Here is an 8,149-nt window from a genome sequence, read left to right as displayed (position 1 = left end):
GAAGGGTGTGATGTGATTCAGATGGGCACTCTGTCTCTCATGATGCACACTGTGAGCACACAAGGGCTTCCTCTTGGCAAATGACAGCCATATTTATGATAATTTCAGTTCAATTTGTCCACAAGCTCTTAGAGCGAGGCAACATAGAAAAACTATGAACATAATGCATAATATATAACATTCTCAGTGAAAGACATTGTGTAAATACTATAAATGCCCATTTCTCATTGGTATTGTGGATCAGCAGAAGGAGTTTGCCCCCTACAGTAGTTTATCTTGGGCTACTGAATTCTCTTGGTGAGCCATGCCAGACCCCAGGGCAGGCCAGCACAGCATTTTTTCATTAGACTGTGTGCTAACCTTGCAACAATACAGTGACATCCTCGTTTTTCATTAGGCCGCATCTCTCTGCACATTGCTGCCAGAAGTGGGCAGAGGGCATACAACAAAAAAGAGACAGAGCGAATTGTGTAAGTCAACATATTTAACCTATGTCTTTGGATCTGAGACAGGTATTTATTTCTATGTGCTCAGAACTAGTAGTGAACCGTGACTCTTGAAACTAGGCCCACACCCCCTACCCACGTCGGGTAAAAAACAAACTACCAGCCTAGCTTACGGTGTCTTCTTCTAAAAGTCATCTTTGCAACAAGAGGCTATTCCAGCCTTAATCTGGTCACATTCCTGACACAAGTGTACGCACACTGGCGGTGACACCATCTACTGTCTGCAGATCCCATCTGCGACTCTTGGCTGCGCCACTCACATAGTTTTCCATTAAATTGCATTATATTTGTCCCAAATTACTGTTAATGTGCACAATTACTTCATCCTAGGCTGGAAGATTGTGTATTGTCCATTTTATTCAACGAAAACTGTCTTTCTGTGTCTCTAATAAAATCTGTGCTTCATATAGACTTCAATAGATCACACTTTCTCATTCTGTTTGCTGTTTCTCCAATCACTGAATTTCAAACTCATTTACTCCATTTGATCATTCTAGAAGTGAACTTTTGACTCTTTGGTGCTTAAAGGTTTTGTACTGTCATCTTGAACTGAACGTGATGCTTCTGGTGTGCAATACGTGAGTTGCCCTTGACGTGGTGCGGCGCTGTGTTTCTCATCCAGTGTGCGACCGCCTTTCAGAAACAGCACAGTGAAAGTGACTGATATCACTAAAATAATACATAGCTATATTTAAGTCAAATGAAAGTCCTCATTACAAATACATCATCACCCAATGGGTCTGTGCACAAAACCAACAAATGTAATGTGTTTAATGTAAGCCAACAAAACATGACCGCTCACAGCAAAACAAATTAGTGACAGACACTTCATGACAAAGAAGCAAAAGGGCAGCTGTGGCCTAATGGTTAGAGAGTTGGACTTGTAACCCGAAGGTCGCAAGTTCAAGTCTTGGAGCTGGCAGGAGTTGTAGGTGGTGGAGGGGGGGAGTTAATGAACAGCGCTGTCTTCCACCCTCAATACCCATGGCTGAAGTGCCCTTGAGGAAGGCAGTGAACCCCCAGTTGCTCCCCAGGCACTGGATATAGCTGCCCACTGTTCTGGGTGTGTGTTCACGGTGTGTTCACTTCTCACTGCTGTGTGTGTGCACTTGGATGGGTTAAATGCAGAGCACCAATTCTGAGTATGGGTTATCATACTTGGCAAATGTCACAGCTTTCTTTTTTTCACTTTTTTTATAATAAATAATATTATTATTGGCACAGCGACCTAGTAAATGTGCTCTCTTACGTTATTTGTGGCTTCCATCATGATGTGAATAATTGCTAGTTAGTTTATCAGCGTATTTTTAATTTTTTTCGATAGAGATCCCCACAGTGGGTGAACTTGACATAAAGCTGTTTAAAGCTTTAAACAAGGCCCGCATATTCAGAGGAATGATATGATTAGTAAATTCTTCTGTCATTTAAAATTACGGTCCCATTCAGAGTTCAGTATATCCAAAGTCTTTGGTGTTTATTTAGCCTCTAATTGATATCTTCTGATAAATCTGTACACTAGATGAAAATATAAAATATAAAATATACCATTCATAAGAGTCGATATACTTTGATCCCTTGTTTTTCCCCTGTTTTCCTTATTTGGTCTTTCCTGTTATGGTCCTCATTATGTTAATTAGTTTCGAGCTGTGCTTGATTAATTAGTTCCTTTGCTCCCAGGTGTGTCCCATTGGTGTCTGTATATTTATAGTGTGTTCTGCTCTTTGTTTCCCATCTGCTGTTAAATGTCATTCCTGAGTTTCAGTGACTGTATCCCTTTGTTTGTTGAATTCAATTCTCATTAAAGTATTCTCCAGCGTCTCCTCGTTCCTCCCTCCTGAAGCATGACAGAACAGTGGACCAAACAAAGATGACTATGGTTCAAGACAGGCTTTGGTGTCTGTGGCAGGGTGGTCGGGAATTGGAAGGGTATGTGGAAGAGTTCCTAGAGCTCTTCAACCAGATGAGCTGGTTCGACTCTGCTCTCGGTGTCTGTTTTCCCCTGGGGCTGGATGATGATGTAATCGGCTGCGATCTTTCCATGTATAGTTCTCCTCTGATCAAGCTGGTTAATCATGTCCTTTATTTAAATGGAGTTAATCTGGAAGTAGAAAGAGTTTGGAGCGATCATCATCCAGTCCCTCCCGAAAACCACAGGGCCTCAGCAGGATCCTCCACATACCTTGCCAAATGTTGTGCCCAGATGCCCAGAGCTGTAATCATTTACTCCTGTAGTGGTTATGCCAAGTTCACACTGCACGATTTTCAAAGTCGTTGGATCACCATTGTTTTCACACTGCACAACTATCTGGGGTAGCATTTAGTTGCTGTTGTGTTCACATTGCACTATGGATCTGTGACAGGAGGTTACACACTGCATGACTTTACAACAGGAAGAATCACAGACAACTCTGTCTCCCTGTTAACACATGATGTAATGTATTGGTCCTTTTTGGTAATTTTTATGACTTACCAATTGACAACTTAACTACAATGTCGCATGTCTGTATTTTCATTACCATCAAATTACTAACTCACAATGTCAGTACATTCTCCCAATGTTGTAAGATTACCAAGGATGGTCCATATACAGTACGTAATCTATTCATAATATATTGATAATTTCATGATTTACTGGCAACGTAACTACGGCGTCGCATGTCCGTAACCTCTTGGATCTTGGTGGACTAACATAAGCAAACTGTCTAATGCCATCAGATAAAGATGCTAGTACAATGGCCAGACACCTCTTAGAGGGCAAGAAGAAGACCTCTGTTACCTCTGTTGTTAAGCCTGGGTAGGACAGGACTTGTCATTGGTCAAAATGCAGTTTCTGCCCTTCACCCACTCAGATACTGATTCCTAAGGTTCTGGTCTGTGACCGCCATAAAAAATTTCTTAGGACCTCCAGATGCAACAGCAGTGGGTGAAACAAAGAGAGATCCATCCAAATCCATTCATAACTATGTTTTCAAGCCTTAAACTGATGAAAACTACAACACACACATCTTATGCTTATTCAGAGAGATAAGTATTATCAGTGACGGCTATGTGTAGTGCAACATTTTACAAAAACTCAGCTATTAATGGACAAATGCATGCATGCATGACAGTTCATTCTTTTCCCATCTTTTTGGACTTAAAGGGTTAGTTCACCCAAAAATGAAAACAAGGCTGCATTTTACTCATCCCCGAGGCATCCTAAGTGTATATGACTTTCATCTTTCAGACAAATCCAATCAGAGTTATATTAAAAAAATTGCATTAGATCTTTCAAGCGCTATCATTGCAGTCAGCGGGTGTTGCATTGCTTCAATCCAAAAGATTTTTAAATAAAAAGCGCCCATCCATAAAAAAAGTGTCTCACACGGCTGAACAAAGGCATCCTGTAGTGAATCAATGCATTTTGTAAGAGCAATATCCATTTTCAAACGTAATAATTACTTGAATCTAGTTAGCACTCACTGTTGTAAACGAAGCAGTTCCAGGGGAATGACGTATGAGGTCAGCTTTGCGCAAGGATGCTTTTTATTTAAAATCTTTTGGACTGAAGCAATGCAACACCCGCTGACTGCAATGATAGAGCTTGATAGATCAAAGACAATTTTTAATGTAACTCCAACTGGATTTGTCTGAAAGATGAAGTCATATACAGTACACCTAGGATGCCTCGGGGGTGAATAAAACGCAGCTTAATTTTTATTTTTGGGTACAGTAACCATTTAATGCATTCGTAACATTGCCAAATGTATTCTGGTTGTGGTTTGGTAAGTGAATAATGCATTGATAGAATTTTAGTGACACGTTTCTAAATGTGTATTTGGACCATGCAATTAAGTCCCCCCCCCAACTCTGATGGAAACAGCCAATCACAGCATGGAAATGGAGAAGCCAAATTGCAATCTTCTCCTCACTGGAAAGAGATAAAGGAACCCTTCCAAAAGACACTCCTTGTTCTGAGTCTGAGTCCATTTACAGTGAAGGCAGCAACAGATACGACCAAGTTCTGAGCCTCCAGCCTGTGAGGAAAGAGATACTCTACATTCAGACTTCAGAGTCTTCGTCCAGCAAGACAACAATAGATGCAGCACATCCTGAGTCTCCATCTTAGAGAGACAAAGCGGATCGACCAAGTTCTGAGTCTCTAGTTCAAAGAGGCAGAAGATACACAGACATTTGCAATAGGGTAAAGCTCTGGCGTCATAATCATAAGAATCATAATTTCATTGGTGACGTGATTACCCATTACCACACTATTTCGCCTCCCTAGGATGGCGAAAGCAAATTCACTGCATGCGTTCTTTATATGCGCTTATTACCAAAAAAAAAGTGCTATTTAAAATGTGTAATTAGACGCAAGATTTAAATTTCCCTTAAGATAATGCGTTTCTTTTCATCAAGTTAGAACATGGACGAGTGCTTTTAATAGTGATGTGACATACAGCGCGCGCCTCCACAACTGACACACGTGACACACCATGTGCACAGTACAATGTTGACAGGAAAGTAAAATAATGTTTTCTGAGTCGTGAATTTTTTTATTTCGTAACAAGTTATAAAGACAACGTTGAAATAATAACACAAATCCGGCTACACCATCTCAAACTCCGCAGATACTGAATCAGGACAGCATGTTTGCCTGAGGCACTTTTTTACTTCAACTGTTTTTGACAGAAGAATACATTTTTCTGAAGTGACTTTTACAATTTATAAAAAATAAAAAAAATTGGAAATAAATTACCTGAATTATTTTGTGTCTGTATTCATCATTCACAGTTATTAAAACAGCCTTTAAATTAGTTTGGGCAAATGAGGACATAAATTAGGTTAAACTACTGCATGTCGGCCCATAGAAAATAAATATTTATAAAAATTACCAACTGATTACCAGCACACAACTATTGATCCATGACATTGCCACAAAGTCACAGTTACTAACTGGCAATGTCACAAAGTTACATCACCGGTTGCCATGACATAACTTTGGTCACCAGATTATGTTGCAGTTAAGTAACAGTTACGCATTTTTGTTAGCTGGGCTGGTCTGTAAACTACATTTCACAACCAAACGCATGCGAGAAGTGCTAAGATCACTCCTCCCTGAACTTCCCGCTGCCCTGTATCTTGCTCTCTCATTGGCTGTAGGTCATCGCAGATTAATTCTTCGGTCAGAACTTATTTCACACAGCAGGATTTTGAATCGCCGACAGGTCCAGGTATTTATGGAAGACCAAAAGGGCCAAAAACACATGAATTTTAACATGTCAACAACACGTTAAATATGTGTATTTCACGTGAATTTAACATGTATTTCATGCATTAAATACATGTTATTTGCATGTGAAAAATCAGCCTGTTAAATACGTGTATTCAACAAAATACAAAAAATCAGTTTGAACAGGTCAGTGTCATTGGCTGATGAAGACTTGGGTCAGACCATTTCTGTTAGCTTAGGGGGGTGTACCATTCATCGACTAGGCTACTACCATTTAACATGTTATAGACCAGCTTATTCAGCCTATTTATTTTGTACTTTTTTGTCTTTTTTTGTATAGCCTATATAAATAATATATTTAGAGAAGCAGTCTTTAGATGCATCTTTGCAGATAAAAATGCTTCTACACTTTTGAAAAGCACCAGCTGAAACTGGTATAGAGCCCTCTCCAGCACAATCAATCTAGGCTGGTACAGCAGGAAGTAAAATGTCAGCGAAAAGAGGAATGTTTACGTTTGCTAGACCCTGCACCTCAGTGCTTGCCTCACCTTACAGACTCCGGGATGATTAAATGGATGTAATGTATATTCCTTCTCATTTTACTTCAGTGTGTTTTCAGCCTTGCATTCCTTTTCATCGCGGATGCTAGAATGATCCATCATGGGCTCAAGTGATGGATTGCTGTGCCCTTCATGAGCCGCCTTGGACACACTCTTATTGTATCCTCTTACCACCACCAACTGACGGCCTGGGCAGAGTGCCGGATACACAGGGAGTAAATTAAAGCTTGATGGATATCAAAAGTTGCTGCACTATAAGGTAGTGATATCCCATTCCACAGGCAGCAGCCGCACAGGAGAGCAAATGTTGGACACAGAAAAAAAAGCACAAAAAAGAAGACAATTTGTGAAGAAAAAAATATGTGAAGTAAATAAATGTTATCATTTATCGATATTAACATCAAATATAAATTTTAACACAGATACACATTAACACAAATATGAAATTTAGAGCTCAAAACTGTCAGATTTTCATGAATCCTGTCCATGAACTTCCATCCGCTTGCCACCAGAGGTCGCCCTTCAATTATATTGACTCTTACACCACACAGACTGTTACACATCACCCTGGACTACATTTCCCATGCTCCACTGCACTAATCACGGTTGAGAGTCAGGAGTCAAGTCAAGTCACAGCTGCTCCTCATAAGTCCAGTCACGTCTCAACTTATCTTCCAGAGCCTTGTCATGCCACAGCTGATCTTCCAGAGTTTCATCAAGTCTCAACTGATCTTCCAGAGTCTTGTCCCGTCTGTGAACACTCTGCCTGTCCTGTAACAGCTATGGAGGCCGTCTGTGAACTCTCTCGTCCTGTTCTGAATCAGCTATGGAGGTTGATTGTGAACTGTTTGTTCGTCTAAGGGCTGCTAATGAATTTGTTTCTGAATTATCTGTCTGTCCACTAATTTCAAATAATATGTATCTACCAGTCCAGTTTCAGTTAACACACCCACTTTTGAACTGTCAGTCTATCCCATTTCAATCCATGAGTCTGTTTGTGAACTGTCTTCCTGTCTAGCTTCAGTCAGTGAGCCTGTTTTTGAACTGTTTGCCCATCCAGTTTCAGTCAGTGAGCCTGTTTATGTATTGTCAACCCAACCAGTCTTTGTTAATGCACCCAATCTTTAACGGTCTGTCTGTCTAGAAACTCTTAAGGAGACCAACACAGAACTTTCAGCCCTTTTTGTCACAGCCCAAGAACCCACCTCTGTACACTTAACCCTGCCTGTCATAAGCCCAGAAACTAAGAACACACACCATGTCTGCCCTATTAACCCTGTCACTGCCAATCCAGTTCCCGTCCTGTCTATGGAGCTCAAGGAGACTGTTAAAAATTGTCCTGTTCCGGCCCTTGAGACTGTAAATGCACTGTCTGTCTCCTGTGTTTCAGTTTTCCCTAGAATCCAGTTCCCGCCATAGTTTTCTGATCACTCTGGCCCATCGTGCTGGTCTTCTTCTTCGTCTGTTCCACTTAGGTGGTCTTCTGTCTGGTTATGTTGGTCTTCTGCTCCGCCCTGGTGGGCGTCTGCTCAGCTGTGGAGGTCTTCTGCCCCGCCCGGGTGGGCTCCTGCTCCATCTGCTCCACCCTGGCTCCCTGCTCTGCTGGTTCCATCCTGGTTCTTTGCTCCGTCCTGGCTTCCTGCTTCGCCAGTTTCGCCTGGCTGCCCTGTTCTGCCGGCTCTGCTTCAGTCACTGATCTCTCCACTTCCACATGGACCTGGCCCTCTGTCCCTCCCCCTATTCCGCTTCCGCTCCACCACCCTCCTGGATGGTACTGCTCTAGGAGCATCTGGACTGGGCTCTGTCACGAATCCTGTCCACAAACTTCCTCCCGCTTGCCACCAGAGGTTGCCCTCCCATTATATTGACTC

This window comes from Cyprinus carpio, chromosome A18, assembly GCF_018340385.1.
Source record: "Cyprinus carpio isolate SPL01 chromosome A18, ASM1834038v1, whole genome shotgun sequence".
Lineage (NCBI taxonomy): Eukaryota > Metazoa > Chordata > Actinopteri > Cypriniformes > Cyprinidae > Cyprinus > Cyprinus carpio.
This window is presented reverse-complemented; position numbering follows the sequence as displayed.